The sequence below is a fragment of the Hemicordylus capensis genome, chromosome 2 (genome assembly GCF_027244095.1).
Source record: "Hemicordylus capensis ecotype Gifberg chromosome 2, rHemCap1.1.pri, whole genome shotgun sequence".
In the NCBI taxonomy this organism is placed as follows: Eukaryota; Metazoa; Chordata; class Lepidosauria; order Squamata; family Cordylidae; genus Hemicordylus; species Hemicordylus capensis.
Window position 1 is genome coordinate 130,834,640 of NC_069658.1, and position 20,113 is coordinate 130,854,752.

The window sequence follows — 20,113 nt, forward strand, 5'->3', positions numbered from 1 at the left end:
CCAGGAAGCAGGATTGAGTCAGGGAGCCCAGAGACAAGGAGGATGAAGGTGAATGCAAGAGTATTTCTCACTTCCTTGAAAATATAAAGTTTTATTCTTGATTTATTTTATTATACACCTATCATATTGTTACTTTGCAATATTATTTGGCTTCAAATCAAGTATACTATAGTAGTAAACAGTTCAAAACCAAAACAAAAGCAAGCATACTGTAAAATGGATCAAGAGTACAACATTACAATTTGAAGACATGAAAAAATATTGCTCAGATTTTAGTAAATATATAAATAAAATCATTAAGTCTTAATATCTTATGTATTTCTTTTTGTGGGAAACCACATAGAACAGAATGTGGGGAGGGAGGGAGGTGTCTTTCCCAAGGAACACCCCAATACTAGCAACAAGGTACTGAAGAAAATTATATACTGGAAGTATGGAGGGCCTGAATGTTGTGGCTGAAGAGAAGGTACTAGCAGAGTTGACCAAGAGAACAAAAGCCCAATTGAGATAATGGCCAACATGATATGCAGCAGTAAGTCAGCAGGAGAAGGGGTGTGCATTTGCAGAGAAATTGCAGTGATCCTGAGCTGAAGACTTCTTGTGTAGCTGAGTTACTGTGGAGAGGAAGAGGGGGGCAATTTTTGCACCTCTCTCTTCACTAAAAAAATCTTTGTGTTTGCATAAACATGTGTGAGGGTCACATAGGCCTCAGGCTCCTGATTTCATTTTGATTGCTGCCCCCAGTTCAGTCCTGACAACTGCAGTTTTGTGGATGCCTTTAACTCATCCCCATGTTTAATCCCTCTCCATAGCATCTGCAAGCCAGCATGTATGATAACACATGGGGATGATTCCCATTTCAAAGTCACTGAAAATTGAGATTAGTCCCTCCATATATCAATTATCATGACCCCCCAAAGGGAACCATTGCAAGGTGCTGACCATTGCAAAAGTTGTTTTAATGGATCCAGAACTATATCCAAAACTATAAGCTGAACCCACAGATGAGAGTTCTTTCTCAGTTGAAAATGGTTTATGACATAGCCATATTTGTGTCTTCCAAGTAAAATCTCTTGGCAAGGCAGATTTTGCAGATTTTTGAAGCACTACAAGTGCCTGCAAACAAGATATGACCGTGGAATGAGAGTACACATCACAGGGAACTAAGGCTTTCTTCAAACAACATCTGCTTTGGAAGAAATGTCCCATGTAACTTGCCAAACTTCTTTGTAATTTTTGCTGTTCCGAGCAGTTGGTAACATAAACTGTTAAAGAGCTGAAACATAATTCTGCATGTCAGGGTATGTGTCCAAGTACTTCCACATAACATTCATTTTGTGATTTGCAGTTTGTACTTCTAATCCTTACCTAAGTAAGCATTCCTAAATATTTCCTATGGGTGTGCCCACAACAACTGTTCTCCTAACTGACATATGCACAGGGAGCATGCAGTGTGTCAACTGGTTGGGAAACCACTGTGCTTTTGTTGTCTTACATTCAATTGAGAATGTACTATCTGGAAGGAGGAGCACTTATAACACACAAGTTATTGAGAGAATCGAGGCCTGGTGCTGTTCCCAGGCTCCGCCTCTTTTGCTTCCCTCACTAAGTTGTATGTGGGCTCATGATACACGATGACACAGCGTGAGGAAAGCAGAGCAAAGTATAGAAATGCACAACCTTGTTAGAAGGATCTCTGTGGAAAACATATGGCCCACTCACTATGACCCAGATGATCTTCCCACTGCCAGATGCATTTTTCAAACTACAAACTCAGAACTAATTAAAAGTTCTGATTAGAACTTCTAATTAGCAGCCACAATGAGCATTGCAATAGGCAGGGATGTGGAGGTGAAGTTTAGGACCAAACTGCACATTTATTTATTTATTTATTTAATACATTTCTATACCGCCCAAAACGCAAGTTCTCTGGGCAGTTCACAAAACAATAAAAACAGCAAATAAAAGATTAAACCATTTCAACAATTAAAACTAAAAAGTTAAAACTGTTAAAGCACAATTAAAACACAATTAAAACAGTATCTAATTAAAAGCCTGAGTGAACAAATGTGTCTTGACTGCACTTTTGGAAGTTTTAAGAGATGGGGAGGCTCTTATTTCAGCAGAAAGTGTGTTCCAAAGCCTCGGGGAAGCAATGGAGAAGGCCTGTCCCCGAGTAGCCACCAGACGAGCTGGTGGCAACTGCAGACAAACTTCTCCAGATGATCTCAATGGGTGGTGTGGTTCATAGTGAAGACATTCCCTTAAATACTCAGGGCCCAAGCTGTTTAGGGCATTATAGGTTATAACCAAAACCTTGTACTCTGCCCTGAAACTTACCAGTAGCCAGTGTAGATGTTTTAAGATAGGAGTGATATGGTCTCTCCAAGATGACCCAGAGACCAATCTGGCCGCCGCATTCTGGACTAACTGCAGTTTTCGGACTACATACAAAGGCAGCCCCACATAGAGCGCATTGCAGTAGTCAAGTCTGGAGGTGACCAGCAGATGTACAACTGTTCTGAGGTCATTTATCTCAAGAAATGGACACAGCTGGTATATCAGCCGAAGATGATAAAAGACACCTCTGGCCACTACCTCAACCTGGGACACCAGGGAGAGTTTTGAGTACAGAAGCACCCCCAGACTGTGTACCTGTTCCTTCTGGGGAAGTGTGACCCCATCCAGAACAGGCAGATCAAAATCATCTCCCAAGTTCTGACCCCGCACAATAAGTACCTCTGTCTTATCTGGATTCAGTCTCAGCTTGTTACCTCTCATCCAGCCCATCACTGCCCCCAGGCAGGCATTTAGGGAGGTTATGCCTTCTCCTGATGACATTGACATGGAGAAATGGATTTGGGTGTCATCAGCATACTGATAACACCCTGCATCAAATCTCCTGATGATCTCTCTCAGCAGTTTCATGTAGATGTTAAACAACATTGGAGACAATATAGAGCCCTGAGGGATACGATACCGAAGTTCAGTTTTTGAAGAATAGCAGTCCCTGAGAGACACCATCTGGAATCTGCCCGAGAGATAAGAATGGAACCACCGCAAAGCAGTGCTTCCCACCCCCAGCCCCCTCAGATGCTCCAGAAGGATACTATGGTCGATAGTATCGAAAGCCGCCGAGAGGTCCAAAAGGACCAACAGAGTCACACTTCCTCTGTCAATTGCCAATTGGAGATCATCCATCAGGCCGCCCAAGGCATTCTCCACCCCATAGCCCACCCAAAAGCTGGTCTGAAATGGGTCTAGATAATCAGTTTCATCCGCCTGGAGTTGGGAGGCCACCACCCTCTCAATTACCTTGTCCAGCCATGGAAGGTTGGAGACAGGCCTATAGTTGCTCAACTCTGAGGAATCCAGGACAGGCTTCTTCAGAAGTGGTCTAATAATTGCCTCTTTAAAACAAGGAGGCATCCTGCCCTCCCTCAGAGAAGCATTTATGATCCCTACCAGGCCTTCTACAACAACCTCCTTGCCAGATAGTATTAGCCACGTCAGGCAAGGGTCAAGAGAACATGTGGTAGGCCTCACCACTCCAATCAGCTTGTCCACATCCTCACGAGTCACAAACTGAAACTGATCCAGCCAAACCACATAAGAGGAGTCGCTGGACACCTCTGGTTCAGACACTGCAGTAATTGTGGAGTCTAAATCCAAGTCGGCCTGAATACGAGAGATTTTATCCACAAAGAAACTATTAAACACATCACAGCGGGTAAGTTCCAAATTCTGATTCAAGGGAGGGGCACTCACTACCCCTCTCACAACCCTGGACAACTGTGGATGAAATACGGGCCGAAAAGAATAGCTTCTTTGCCGCCCGTATTGCCAGAGCATAGATCTTCAAATGTGCTCTATGTTGTAATCTGTCATATTCGAGTTGAGTCTTCCACCACTTGAGCTCCAGTCATCTACCTGACCGCTTCAGCCCCCGTAGTTCTTCCATATACCAAGGGGCCAATTTTGGAGCTGGTTGGAGAGGATGCTTAGGTGTGATCATGTCTACTGCCCTGGTGAGCTTGCTGTTCCAATTCTCCACCAGGCCATCAACAGGATCACCGGCAGAGCCAACACTAAATCCCTCCAAGGCTTCTTGGAACCCTATTGGATCCAATAACCTTCTCGGGAGGACCATCCTAATTGGTACCTCGCCCCTGCAAAGGTGGGAAGTGATTGTGAGTCCAACCTTAACTAGATGGTGGTCCGTCCATTACAATGGGGAAATCACAGGATTCCCCACCCACGGAACACCACCCTGATCAGAGTGAAAGACCAGATCAAGCATGTGATCTGCAATGTGCGTCGGTCCCAAGACCCTTTGGGATAGGCCCATAGTTGTCATGGCCGCTATGAACTCCTGAGTCGCCCCAGACAAATCGGTCTCATAGTCCGATTGAAGTCCCCCAGTACCACAAGCCTGCAAGACTCCAACCCCAAACCTGAGACCAAGTCCGTCAGCTCAGACTCCACTGGGCAGCGGGGCGATCAATGCACCAAGAGAAGTCCCAGTCTATCCCTGGTCCCCAAACTTAGGTACACACATTCAGTATGGTCAGACACTTCCACAGGGATCCTGGTCAGGGGAAAGTTATTATTATAGACCACAGCCACTCCACCTCCCCTCCCACGTCCCTGCACCCACTCATCAGCAGAATACTCTGGACGGAGAAGCTGGGACCAGACTGGGCCACCAGCCTCCCTCAACCAAGTCTCTGTAATACATGCCAGGTCTGCCCCTTCATCCAGAATCAAATCATGGATAGTTTCTGACTTATTCTGGACAGAACTGGCATTACAGAGGAGCAAGGTGAGAATCTGTGGGAGGTTGGCACTGCTCCCCAAGGTCAAAGAGCTGGCAGGGCAGCCGGAAGGGGAAACAGCTAATAGATTTCTGACTTCCCTTCCCCTGTAACGACACACTGACCTGCCAACTTTACTTCCTCTATTCCCCACCACCACCGGAATAGGCATCCCACAGTCACTGGACACACACCCTGTCTCCCCATCCCAGACAAACCAAGACACATCTGAAACACCCAGGATCAAAAAACAACAAAAGAAGCCAAAAAATATCACCAGGCCCTTACCTTCATTGCCCCCCAAGGTGGCTCTCCCAAGGGGGCAGCCCTCTTTGGTGTCACCCCTTCAGTGGAGACCCCGCCACCACAGTGCAGCAGTCCTTTTATAAGCCCAGAAAGATGGTTACTCTGAGCAGCTGACCATCAGGAACTGCTGACTCACCCCCTCTGGCCCCGATCCCACACAGATTCACCTGTAGGGCAACCACAGCCCCACAAGCTAGGGGGCACCCAAGCTGGCAAGCTGGCAACAGCAGACAGTAACCACTCAGGCTCTCACCACTGGGCAGCCACTGTCTCTGGGAAGCAGATATTAAAGCCTCCCCCTCCCTACAAGGCTTCTGGTTTAACATGACGTTAAAACCATCATAAACAGATGGGCTTAAACCAGGAGGCGGACCAAAAGTGGTCATTTTGAGAGCCATGCATCTCATCTGAGAGAGAATTCTACTGCCTGGGTGCAATCACTAAGAAGACCCTGTCACACAGGCTCTACAAACAAGCTTCTGCAGGGTTCAGCACACAGAACAGAGTTCTCCCAGTCAACCTATTTAAAGATCTATCCTAATCTAGAGTAGATTCATCTGGGAGCAGCTGGTTCTTAAGGAACCTGAGGCCCAAACATGAAAAAGAATAGTGGTTTAGCCCGGCAGTTATAGCAGAGGGGCTGCATAATGATTTGCTTCAGGAGGGGGGGGGAGGGAGGGAGAAGGAGAGCCTAAGAGTCCCCCCCCCTCAATAACATGACCAGCAATGTGCCAATACATATATTGGGAAGCCATATTAATGGGAAGTCAAATGCCAGTTTCAATGGAGAAATTAGAGATGTCCTACAATAGCCTTCTGTGGCTCACAATTCTGGGCCACGGAAGCCCCAAAGTAGTGGTCTTCTATAAACAATATAGAAGCCACTATCTATACAACACTATAAACAATTTTTACAAAGTGAATTCTCCAGAGGGGGTGTGCACAAACCCAAAATCACAGTTCAGTTAGAATTTGAACTGAAACGTGTGGTGCCAAACCAGTTCAGTCAAACCAACCAGTAAGTCTGGTCCATTTGATCAAACAATTTCGGCAGTTCAAGTGCTGCTATACTTGTAAAGGGGAATCTGGTGAGGAATCCCCTTTACAACTAAAGGCCTGTATGGAGTGGTGAGCGATGAGAGATGTAGTTAAGTGACTTATCCAGCCAGCACCACCACCACCCCAGCGGAGCACATAGCAGAGCACATGTCGTGATGCTTTCTGACAAGCCGCCCACGCAGCGATGGCATGGCTCTAGCTTCCGTGGATGCAAATTACCTATGTACATTTGTGGCAGCGACACAGTTCTGGCCACCACCAATGCAAATGGCCTACGCACATTCACGGAGGCCAGAATCACGGCACCACATGGGCAGCTTGCTTCGCTCTGGGCGCTTCGCTCTGGGCTGTGCTGTGGGGACAAGTGGGAGCAGTGCTGCTTGGGTAAGACACTTAGGTACCTCTCTTGCCGCCACCTCCCCCCCCCCCCCCCCGTTTCCTGCCAGTTCGATGCCAAACTGGGCTTGGTTCAGCTCAATTGCTGATTGAACCACCCCCAGTTCGGTTAGCGATTGAGCTGCTGAACCGGCAGAATTAGGTGTATGTATGAATTATTCACTCCAAACCAGTTTGTCTCAACCTGGTTTTGAGTTGAATGATTCATACATGCTCCTAATTCCCAGTGATCTTTCAAAAGACACATAAACAGTGGCAAAAATGCTCCCCTCCTTTAAAGTGGCAGCAGCCATTTTAAAGGTAGTGATCCAAAGCAACAAGGGGACTGCAATTTTGTTGGAGCTAGGACCTTGGCAGCATCAGCTCTCAGCTGCAATGTCTCATAATGATCACTGGGGTTTTTTAGAGTCATGGATAAAACTGCTAGAACTCTCCCCTCTTTGTTCTTCTAGTGATAGTCTGCATTTCGTCTTGTTAGAGATGGCTGTTTGTTTTGGTCTCTCTCTTCAGCCATGAACTATAGCTGAAATTAAGCTGCAGGCTCTTTCACATTTGTTTGTAACCTTTATAAAACAATAAATCCTTGTAGTTCTCCAATACAATAAAGAACTGTCTCAAGGACTCTTGCTTTGCTGCTTTCTCACCAAACTGGTTTGGTTTGCTATTTGGGGACAGAACTGCCATTCTTCCCCTACAAAAGGTTAGGGGCCTAGAAACCAGTGAATAAAAGATAAAAGCCTAGAGAGTTAAATAGAAAGCAAAGAGAAAAGCTTTGAAAAGGGAGACAGCACAAGGATTCCAGATGATTGAAAAGTTGCAAGGTCCTGAATATAAGCTCTGGTCTTTCAAGATGGAGATGCTCCTCAAGAGTCATGGACTTTGCAGTGATCTGCACACTCAGTATCATGCAGATGCAGGAAAGGAGGAGAAAGAATGGGACAGAGCAGATGAAAAGACATCAGGAATTATTTGCTTCACAGTGAGTGACTCTAAGAACATAGGAAGCTGCCTTGTACTGAGTCAGACCATTGGTCTCTCTAGCTCAGTATTGTCTTCACAGACTGGCAGTGGCTTCTCCAAGTTTGCAGGCAGGAATCTCTCTCAGCCCTATCTTGGAGAAGCCAAGGAGGGAACTTGGAACCTTCTCTTCTTCCCAGAGCGGCTCCATCCCCTGCGGGGAATATCTTACAGTGCTCACATGTGGTCTCCCATTCAAATGCAACCAGGGTTTGCTACCACAAGATCAGCTCTGCTCTCTCCTCAAACCAGCTCTCCTCTCTCCTAGACCAGCTCTCCTCTATCCTCTCTAAGAGACAAAGGAAATTCAAAGAATATGTGGGAAACTCTGAAGGGATTATATTAAAAGAAGTCTGGTTTCAAAAGTTCATCTAGTAAGAAAACTGAGCAATAAAAGACTTAGAGAAGGAGAAAGTCTGCCCTAGTACATAAATGAAATGTTAGATTATCTGGGCAACTGCAAGCTCAAGAAATAATCATGCCAGATGCAGTTTGGATAGGATTGCTCTTGAATATTTTCCCACATTACTTTGTTAGTGTCACTAGTGCCTTGAAAGTCAAGGAGAATGCAGATTTACGATTTGTAATTAACCATCTAGAGAACTTTGATTTGTGTAGAAGGAATGATAGGAAACCAAAGGAAAGTGAAGAAAATGCATTTAGAACCTTGCGAAGAAATAAGAAATGCTTTATTTGTGGAAAACCCAAACAGTTGAAGAATAAGTGTCCCAAGAATAAGGAGTTTGCAGACAAAAGGCAAGCAAAACAAAGTTGCAAAGAGAGTGAGTCATCTGGGAACACAAAGTACAGAACTTGCAAGCAATCAGGGACTAAAGCTTACAAGCAAAGGATATATCTTGCAAGAACAGATAAAGTTTTGGAAGCTAAGTCTGAGAAATTGTAGCAGTGGTATTTGCATCAACTCCGGTGCTACAAGCAACCTGATTAGAGAAAGAGAGTGTTTTATAAACCTAGATAAAAGTTGTAAAATTCCTATATACTTGGCAGATGGAAAACTGATGTATGCAGAAGGGAAAGGATCTGCACAGTTGCTCTGCAAGCTGGAGAAACCATTGGATTAAAAATCAAAGAAGCTTTGTAAAAGCCTACTCTAGAAACAAAGAAAAAACAGGGTTCACAGAATCAAAGAAAGAAGAGCAAAAAAACCCCCTGTGAACAAAAAAAAAATGAACCAACTCTCAACACACTGTAAACAATCAAACTGATACAGAATAAACTGATATGAAATATGTAACAAAGATCATTTTTATGAAATTGACAAAGCCACCTGGCGAAATGTAGACACTCAAGACAGGCATGATGCCGAAACAGTGGTAAACTGACACCTTATCCAATTGTGGAAACATCTTATATCACATACAGAAATTAAATAACTGAATTCAACATAGGAATTTATTTATTTTATTTATTTTTGCATTTTTATACCGCCTTTCGTTAAAAAGATAGCCCCAAGGCGGTTTACAAAAGTTAAAAACATACAATAAAAACATCATGCTAAAAGTATAAAAACATATAAAAACAGGCATAAAACAATACAACAGATAAAAACACCCAGAAGCAGCAGTAAAAATGATTATGTAATGCAGCATACAGAACAATAAATATACAGAACAACAAAAATATGAAAACTGATAAATGGTATATATAGGTATCCAGCCAGAGTCCAAGATGTTTTCCGGATAAGGAAATGTGATAAGTACATACAGTTCAGGTGACCCCTGAGGCTTTAATATGCTTGGTAAAGTTTGAATGTATAGTAATGATACTCAACCTTCATCTTGTATCAATGGGAAACAGCCCCTGATGAAGCACCTTGCGAAACAGCTACTTATCCCGGGGTGGCTGTAGTGTGCTCTCCCCTATTTTTTTGTCATCTACTATCAGTTATCACAGAGCATGTTGCTTGCTTTTTCCTGTATTGAGCACTTATGATGATTTAAGGACTTATGATCCGTACCGCATACATCACAGAGCATGTCGCTTGCTTTTTTTAAATTCAAGGACTCATGACCTGAACTGTATGTACTTATCACATTTCCTTATCCGGAAAATATCTTGGACTCTGCCTGTATGTGTTATAAGATGTTTCCACTGTGGAATGGCAATTTATGTGGTTTGACCACAATTGGATAAGGTGTCAGTTTACCACCGTTTTTGGCATCTTGCCTGTCTTGAGTGTCTACATTTGGCCAGGCGGCTTTGTCAAGTTCATAAAAACGATCTTTGTTACATATTCCATATCACTTTATTCTATATCAGTTTGATTGTTTTCAGTGTGTTGAGAGTTGTTTCATTTTTATTTATTTTTTGTTCATGGGGTTTTTTGCTACTCTAGAAACAAGTCTGATGTCTCTAAAATATGCTACAGAAAGGTGCTATGAAATAAAAGTTAAAGGAAGGCACTGTTTCATTACTCATGAACAGGAATTGCTTATTAAAGCAGTTTTACAAGAGAATGGATTGTCTGAAGTAGAGTGTGCAACTGAAAAGGCCAAAACTGTGATAGAATGCACACACAAAGGATGTGGTTTGTTTCACAAAATGGGGGTTAATAGTAAATGGAGCTCTTCTCATGATACATGAGAAGAGCATCTGTCGGGTCTGTGGGGAGAGCGCGCTTAGCCTGCTCTCCCCACAGACAATCAAAAAGCAGCCCTGGGGCAGCCGGATCGGCTGCCCACATGACTGCCAGTTCCGTCACAGACCCGGTGGGGGTTGTGGGGATCAGGGGCTGCACGGCCCTCGGAAGTCCCAGGATGTCTCTGAGCCTGGGAGGCTGGCTGCAGCCTCCCGGTCAGGGGTCTACTCATGTGCCATGGTGACACACGAACAAGAAAATGAGGCTAATGGAGCGCTCGCTCCATTAACCTCATTTAAAGGGAGGGGGAATTAGGCGGGCTAGCCACCTTGGCCTGGTGGTTCCCACAATCATTGGGAAGCGGGCTAAGCTCTGTTAGCCAGCTTCCCAGTGATCGTGGGAAAAGCCTCAGTGTCTGCAATAATAAATGCCTGTATCCAAATGATCCTTGGCCTCTGAATCATTCCTGCAAACTTGTTTTGCCAGTCTTAGATGAAAGGCGATAGATACAGAGAGATGATCTTCTGTTCTGCATCTGTCTCCCTGACTACTTCTAATCACTACAAGTCACTTTCACATTACATTGCATGCTTTTATTTCCCGCCACAGAATTGGAAGGTAAAACTGGCTCCAGATAAAAAATACTGTATGAGCAGCAGCAGCAGCAGCAACTGGCCCTTAAGGAAGAAGATTATGGTTTCTCTCTGACCGTAATTTGCATGAGAATCCAGTACTATCAAAACAGGGCAGTTCTTTTCTTTGTTTTTAAAAGTCATGTAAGTAAACGAATACTCCCTCACAAAATTTCTAAGTTTTCAGTTCTTCTTAACAACACCACTCGACAAAAATATGACAAGAGCAGTTTGCATGGCATCTTGGAATTGCAGAGTAGTGCCTGGTTTCCATTTAGGAATGACATGAGAAGTTCCAATTCTGTGCTCAGCATGTAATGAAAACCATGTGGCTGTAAATCAAAGCAGTGCTCATCCAAGGCCTAGATCCTCTGAATATCCCTAATTAAATTGAGGAAACTATTCTACTCACCTCCAACAGTTCAAAGTTTTACTGCTAATAGAAAGTTGGCATGAAATGAAGACCAGCCCCCCCCACTCAAAATAATTTGCCTCAGAGTTTCAGTATAGCAACACTTGCAAACTGTGCATGCCTCCTAAGCTGACCAGAGAATATTAGAGTTCTTTTAAGTCAAACTGTCTGCTCTCATGGCAACAGTGAGACGGCAGCATAAGCAAGCTGTTTCCATGTCCAGTTGCTACTCCTACAGTGAAATGTGAAGCCCATAAAGTGAACTTGGAGGGATCTATTGGAGAATATTAATTAAAAGCATTTGGGTAAGATTAATTACACTTCTCGGGGAGGGGGGCGTGTTTCTCACGCCTCCAGGTTATCAGAGATTTTGTTTCTGCTAACAGGTGTCTTCCTTAAATGAAACTCTTGTAATGCTTAGCTTCAGATTGCCACTGAATCAATAAGTACACCTGAAGATTCTTGCTTGAGCAAAACACTGATGGAATTTAGAGGAAAGGATGAAATTCAATCCATTTCTTGAATGGATTCAATAAAATCAGCAACCTATCTTTGTGGTGTCATAGCCACTTATCCCCTGAGTTGTTAATGAGAGTAACTGAAAACTGAACTTTGAGATTGATTTGGAGCACCTGGTGAAACTTGGTGAAACTTTGGTGAAACTTTGGTGAAACCTGGTGAAACTTGGCGAAACATGGTCAGTCCTTGGTGAAACTTGTGAAACTTGATGAAATGATGAAACACTGGTGAAACTTTGGTGAAATGTGGTGAAGCTTTGGTGAAACTTGGTGAAACTTAGGTGAACTTGGTGAAAGCTGATGAAACTTGTAAAACTGTGGTGAAACCTTGGTGAAATGGTGAAACTGGTGAATGTGCTGAAACTTCGGAAAAACTTTGCTGAAACGTGGTGAAACTTTGGTAAAGCTTGATGAAACTTCTAAAACGTTGGTGAAATTTGGTGAAATGGGTGAAACCTGGCGAAACTAGGTGAAACCTGGTGAAAATTGGTGAAACTTTGATGAAGCTTGGTGAAACTTGGCAAAACCTGGTGAAACTTGGCAAAACCTGATGACACTTGGTGAAACATTGGTGAAACTGGTGAAACTTGGTGAAACTGTGGGGAAACCTGGTAAACTTGGCAAGGTTTTGGTGATGCTTTGGTGAAAATGTGTTTAACCTTTGGTGAAACTTGGCAAAACTTGGTGAAACTTTGGTGAAACCTGGTGAAACTTTGATGAAACTTGGTGAAACCTGGTGAAACTTTGTTGAAGCTTTGTCGAAACTTGGCAAAACCTGGCAAAACTGCACACGTGATGTTTTTCATTTTCTTTTGATATACATCAGTCCTGACACACACAGCCTTTGCGAGGAAGAGGCAGGATCCATCTTGCTCAGAACAGTTTCGGAGGCATGCCTACTTCTTTAGCAATTCCCTGTGCTGCTCTTTTAATGTGTGGCTTAATGATTTCCATCCCCCATCTCAAAAGAGGGACAGCTTTCTGGAAAAGGCTCCGGAATAGACCACCAATTCCAGCCCCATACATGACTGGGGCACCCATGTAGCCAGGAAGGGCACTTCCAGCCTGGGCCCTATAATAGTTCTTGTAAAGGGTGGGGTCACCATAATTTTTCAGAATTGGCATCCCCCCCTCGAAATTGTAGGCCTCTCCTGGGGCAAAAGTGTAGCTTCACAATCACCTTGCCAAAATGGAATGGCACGTTTTTGTCCTGGTCCAACTTTATCTGAACAATGATTGTGTCAATGTGGTGCTTGCTCACAGATACGTAGTGTGGCTTGTCATAAACAATGTTAACACACTCACCATTCTGCCCCTGCTTGGTAATACTTCGCAAAAGGGGGACATGATGATCTCCCACTATCTGATACTCTACAATGTCTGTATAAACAAATAGTGTGTTGAACCCTCCACCCCACCCCGGTTATGTCTGCAGGGAAAGGGAATCCTTTGCTGTGTGTATCATGAACAGAGTTTTGAACACCCCCGCCCCACCCCCCACCAGCTAGGCTTGAAGGGTAAGACAACACTTTTGGGTGTGTGTCAGGAAGGAGCCCTAATATGTAGGCTAATTCAGCCCCTGCAGAAAAGCTGAATTCATATCATGCAGCAAATCTGCAAAGCAGGAGTAATACCCCTTTCATAAGTAGAAGGTCCATTTCTTAACCCTTTGGCATATTGAAAGGGGGTATCTACCATGATGGTGTCCCAAGTGCATGGGCACTATATCTCAGAGAGCCCCACTTACTCCCCAGGAAGATCCAGCGGTCTGGCTAATTGGATGGTGAAGTCTGAACTAGTGTTCTGTGAGAAAGCCTTCTTGCTAGCATTACTAGGGATGGTAATGTAAAATCCTCTGTCACCCATTGCAGAGGTCTGAAGTAGGCACCCAACTATTGAACTTGTCAGGCCAACCTACCCACTTCACTAAATGTTGTTTTACTTTACCACGCCCTTTTGTAGCTAGAATATTTTCAATCCTGTACACTTAGTCTTCCCCCACTTTAACTTTCTGTAATTCTTCAAGACAGACGCTTCTGAGGACTTCTCCCATGTAGTCTTTTAGCAGACAGACCAGCCTTTCAGCTCTTCTAATGACTTGGTCCGCTATAAACAATTCTGTGCTGTAGTTCTGTTCATAATCTTCCTCAAAAACGCCTTTAATTTTAGAAATCCTAATACGATCTCCTTTTCTTAAGACAGGAGAGTTGACTTTTTTATGGCTAGTGCTGCCATAAACTCTTTTCCAAACAGACAGGTCATTGCTGGTGGTGACATCTACCGGCCTGCACTGTAATGGTTCTGTGAAAGCTGTGGTTATCGTTCTTTAGGAGCTGAGGCAGGACATCAATATACCTGAAAGTATTTTGAGCAGTAAAATACCTCCACATATGAGTTTTTAATGTCCTGTTCAGTCTCTCTACAAGGGCTGCTTTGACATCATTGTTGGTGACAAAGTGGTGAATCCCATGCTCCTTTAACAGTGCATCTACAGGCTTATTTAAAAACTCACTCCCTCTATCGGTCTGGAGCTTGCCAGGCTTTCGGCCTTCTCTGAAAATAGCTTTAAAAGCAGCAGCCACTTCCCTCCCTGTTTTGTCTTTTAGAGGTACAGCCCATGCATATTTAAATAGAATATCCACTACTTTCAAAATGTACTTGTAGCCTTTGTCGTATTTACAATACTGTTGCATGTCCACTAAACCTGCCTGCCATTGTGCATCCACCCCTGAAACAACAGTCTTGTTTCTTTTGAAATGAATCCTTGCAGGTTTGTGTAGAGTGTAAGCATCCTGCTCTGAAAGCCAGGCCTCAACTTGCCTTTTATTCAGCACTTTACTGTGTTGCCTGGCCTCTTGAAATAGCAGATTTACACCCCCGAAACTCCCCACTCTCCCAGGGGTGTGATATATTTAAATGCAGGACACGTTGACACCCCTGAGGTGCATGTCCTCAAAGGCCCGCACCTGCACAAAAGAGGGCAATATTTTAATACTGCAGGGTAAACACAGCCAAACAAAGCAGGCAAATTAAATCACATCCAACTTACCAGCTTGTAGATTTCCTCAGCTGGGGCTGGCTCTTCAGGTTTTGTAAGCACAAGGCCATCCATGGCTTCCTCCTCCCCACTTTCAGATGATGAAGAAAAGCACACCGCCCTGCAGTAAGTGGATCTTGGGCTGCCTGAAATCGGTGTCAGGCAATCACAAGATGATCAGTTTTCACTAGACACACAGCATGGTTTCCTACAGTGTGGCCTCCAGGACCTGCTTGACAACCATGAATCGCAGCAACACTCCTCATCTTCAGAAAAGTTCACCTCTGAATTGTGGGAACAGTTGTCATTGCACCAAAATATTGATGTCTCTTCTTCACCATTTTTTTTATTCCTACGGAGCTTTTGTTTCACAGGAGATTCTGTTTCAGAATCTGATGAATGCACATTTCCCTCTTTGGAGGCAGTAGCTGGAGGTTCTCCAGCTCCAGTTTCCATGGGGGCTGCAGGGTTGGTGTTACAGTGGCCACAATCACATTCTAGTTTATCACCCTTATCTGTTGGGACTGTTGCAAAGTTAGTTTCTGGAACCGGAACCTCACCAGCGATAAGGTCAGCTATCTGGCAGGTTTTCAGGCCAGTAGGAGGGTAGGACAGACTCACTGGTGTCATAGGCCTAATGTTCAAGAGTGTCTGTGGCAATAATAGGTCCATGAGACATCCTAGCATCAGCCATCGTCTCTGTACAACAATAAAATGACCCCCTCTAAACACGCAACCCTCTAGTCCTGTTCATAGAGGGGTCGCTTGACCCTGTTTCGGCCAATAAAGTTACACAAAATGGCCACCCGACCATTATCACACCTACACACTCAGCCATTTCCAGGGTCTGAAACCTGTTCCTCTTGGTCCAGGATGGCTAGGCGTGTTCATAGAGGGGTCACATGCCCACTTTCAGGATATGCCTGGACATATTATGGTGTAGGAGTGGAGGGTGGGGGGCCAAACTTCCAGGGGTGAGGGCGTATCCCTAGTTCTGACCCTTTCTGGTCACGCAAGGGTCTCCTCTGACCATTTCCTGTGATGTAATGTAAGCCCTTCCTTTGACCATTTCCAGTGATGTAAGCACATTTCGACAGCTCCCATGACTTCAGCACCTACATGGGTGCTATGATATCATTCCCCAGCCATGTGCTTCTGTTTGTAAACAAAAGCACATGGAGTTTGACAGCTGGTGGGTACCTATACGACTCTGACCTCACCTCATTTCTTCTTCTCATGTAACCTATTATTTCAGTAACTTCACTGGCAGGTGAGTGAGGTTCATCAGATTGTTCAGTGCCACACATTCCACCTCTACATCTTCTTGCTCCCTCCACCTGGAACCAAGCTCCAACCCCCGCCCCACCCCTTCTGGGCTATATCCTACTAGGAGAAATGGGAAAAGACCAGAGATATACTGTGGATTGTTGATCCACTGATTCTAGGCTTACTGAAGTTGACATGTTGTTGTGATTGCTGCTGTTGTGATTCTTTTGGCTTTGTTCTGCTGACTAAAATCTAGGGGTGTGTGAACATGCAACAGGCCCATGCACATGTGCGGCAGCCTCCAAAATAGCTACCATAAGCTCTGGGAAGGCCAAAATGGGCCTGAAATGGGCCAAACTGGCAGTTGGGCAACCGGGGGGAGGCCAGTGGGGGGAGGGGGAACTGTCCAAGACCACCCCCACCCCCACGGCTGCAGCAGCAACCCCCAGGGCTATAGAAGTCCTCAGCTGCGCCAAGTCCATGGATTTTTTTTTAAAAAAAACCAACATCCCTGGCACTGCTGAACCTGGCCCGTATCGATTTGTATTCAAATGGATCCGGAACCTCAAACTGAACATATTTGGTCTGGTTCAAGTTTGGTTCAGACTTGAACCAAACTGGACAAACCAGTTGTGTTCACATGTCAACTAAAACCCCTTTTCCCGCAAGGCCAGATGTTTCCAAATGCTTGTTTGCTTTATTTGTTTGTTTAAAACATTTCTATACTGCCCAAAACTTGCGTCTCTGGGTGATTTACAATTAAAATAATTTAAAACCTCAAATCAATTAACAATTAAAATCATTTAAAACATTGAAAACCCAATAATAAAAATATTAATACTATAAATCTAATTCAAAGCCTGGGTGAATAAATGTGTCTTGAGTAGCTTTTTAAAAGTTACCAGAGATGGGGAGGCTCTTATTTCAACAGGGAATGCATTCCAAAGTCCAGGGGCAGCAACGGAGAAGACCCATTTCCGAGTAGCCGCCAAACGAGTTGGTGGCAATTGTAGACAAACTTCTCCAGATGATCTTAACAGGCGGTGGGGCTCATGGTGAAGAAGACGTTCTCTTAAAGACCCAGGGCCTAAGCTGCTTAGGACTTTATAGGTAATAACCAGCACCTTGTATTTTGCCCAGAAACATATCGGCAGCCAGTGTAGTTCCTTCAACACAGGAGTAATATGGTCTCCCCTAGATGTCCCAGAGACCAGCCTGGCTGCTGCATTCTCAACCAACTGCAGTTCCTGGACTTTATACAAAGGCAGCCCAACATAGAGCACATTGCAGTAATCCAGCCTAGAGGTTACCAGTATATGTACCACTGTTTTGAGGTTGTTCATTTCAAAAAAAGGACGCAGCTGGCGTATCAAAGAAATGGACGCAGCTGGTGTATCAGCCGAAGCTGATAAAAAGCACCTCTGGCCACCGCCTCAACCTGGGACACCAGGGAAATGTTCGGATCCAGAAGCACCCCCAGACTGTGCACCTGTTCCTTCCGGGGGAGCGTGACCCCATCCAGACCCGGCAGCTCAAAATTGTTTACTTGTTCCAAACACTAGGTCTTGCATTGGATTGGTTTCATCTGCCCTACATAAAGAGGAAAGAACTATACAGTGGTTTTGAGACACTATCATCATCAAGGGAAACAAAACCAAATTTTTGAAAGAGAAACAGGCTGTCTCTCCCATCTCAAATGGCTTAGCATGGCATAGGATAAATCCCATCCCACCATAGAAAGCCCATTCATTCCTGAGCTAGTTTTTCTCCCAGTTGACCTATAGTGGGAATGGGATAGAGTCCACTCCACCACAGAAAGCCCATTCATTTGGGGGTAGTTTTCTACCTGTGTTATATTTTTATTAATAACATATCATAAATGGTGTGGAACCATGCTTGTGGATACACTGTGTACTAGAGGGCAGATAAGAGTTTGAGAACAAGAGCATAGCTGGGAGTGCAGTGGTTTGCTTGTTTATGCACTTTTACGCAGCCAGGGGTGGAAACCCACCCTAAAATCTGGATGAGGGTTAAATAGCCAACAAAGAGATGCTATGCTGGGGTTGAATGAGGACAATTATTCTTCCCCTTTTCAATATAAAAGAGCCATCATTTAAAAGGTGCCTTTTAGCCCAGTTAGCATGGTATGTTCTGAGACAAAATCCAGTGTCAGTTCATATATTGTCCCAATGCCAACACTGGGCATGTCATCCGAACCCACTAATGTCGACATATTCTGCCCTACTTCCAGTTCCAAATGCTCTTCTTCTTCCCCCAATGCCCCAGGATAAGAACTGTAAAGCTCCCAGCATAAACAGCAATATGTAAACAACTGAGAAACTAATCTCTCACCAAAAAGCATAGAGCACTTCATTGGCCTGCATGTTTTTGCTCAGATCCTGGCTTCTCTTCAGCTTGTCTCCTGTAGTGGCAGCTTGTTTCGGGAAGGATTATGTACTCTTGAGTTATTTCTCTTGGTATTCTGGAGTGATACAAGGAAGAGGTAGAATTCCCACTGGCTGAGTCATTGAACACAGGGAAATAAATGTCCATTAAGGAGCATTCTGTAGGGAAAGAGAAGTATCCTGGCCCAGGTTCTTAGATGATCTAACTGGTCTGTCTTATCCTTGAATTCCAGATACTCATTTGGGGCCCCTAAGCGTTTCATAACATGATTCACTTGGCATCTGTTGTTTTTTGCCATATTAGGTTTCTTTTTGATGGCTGACAGTTGGAAGTCTCGGCTGCCTGCACATCAAGCCTCTGAGGATCTAGCTCAGTTAAAGTAGAGGAGCTTCTGGGGCACCAACACAAGGAGAAAGTAACCCCCCTACCCACCAGAACAGCTAGTTGTGACATACAAATCAAAAGTGGAGAATATTCAGCACAGCCTTATTTCCCAGGGACTACATCCAGGAGTGGAGCACCCAACAATGCCCCCACCCCCAGATTTCGTGCAAAACGTACTAGCTAGTACACCTGGATGTTTTACCATGATGCTATGAACATAGGAAACTGCCATATACTGAGTCAGATCATTGGTCTATCTAGCTCAGTATTGTCTTCACAGACTGGCAGCGGCTTCTTCAAGGTTGCGGGCAGGAATCTCTCTCCGCCCTATCTTGGTGATGCTGCCAGGGAGGGAACTTGAAACCTTCTGCTCTTCCCAGAGCAGCTTCATCCCCTGAGGGGAATATCTTACAGTGCTCACACATCAAGTCTCCCATTCATATGCAACTAGGATGGACCCTGCTTAGCTAAGGGGACAAGTCATGCTTGCTACCACAAGACCAGCTAACGTGGTTACATCTGTGTGCTGACTGATAGGTTATTGTATTCATATGTTTAGTAATAATATGTGACCTGTATTTTAATGTATTTGATGTGTAACTAATGTGATGTGTATTTAATGCTGGTCATCGACTGTAATACATAGAATTGAACTGAATTGAATTGAATGGAGAAGGTAATTGTGCCTTGGTGAAGAGACAAAATCAGTACCGTCTACAGTTTCTAGTACTTTTAACATGGCCTTGCCTACAGTTACTGATCAAATGACTCATTGTCATTGCCTCTAAGGAGCGTCTATGATGGCTCATTTTTCAAGGGCCAGAACACAATAATTCTCTATGACGTGTTCCAAAATGCATGGAGCATTAATTTGCCTTTTCTTAGCACTTAGCCTTAGCACCTCTGTCCACTGGCTCTACAGCAAGGGTTTCCAGCACTTTACCTGTTATAATTCTGGGCTCAGTTGCTGTTTGTGTGCTAGGTTGTTTCTTTTAAAGAACAAAATGCCCAGCTCTGCTCCTTGACCTGTAAACCTGCACCTTGTGTCGAAAGCAAAGCTACTGTACAAATCAGAAACGTTTGCAACCTGAAGCTCTGACTGAGCTTGCCAAATCTAGTACAGCTGGCATTGGGACAAAAAACAAGCAAACAAAAACTATTGGAGAGAGAAGAGGAGGCTGCCTGCCCCCTTGCTGGCACTTCCCCCCACCTCCCTCCTTCCAGTTCCTACACCCAAATGATTTGCTAGAGGTTAGAAACCAGAAGG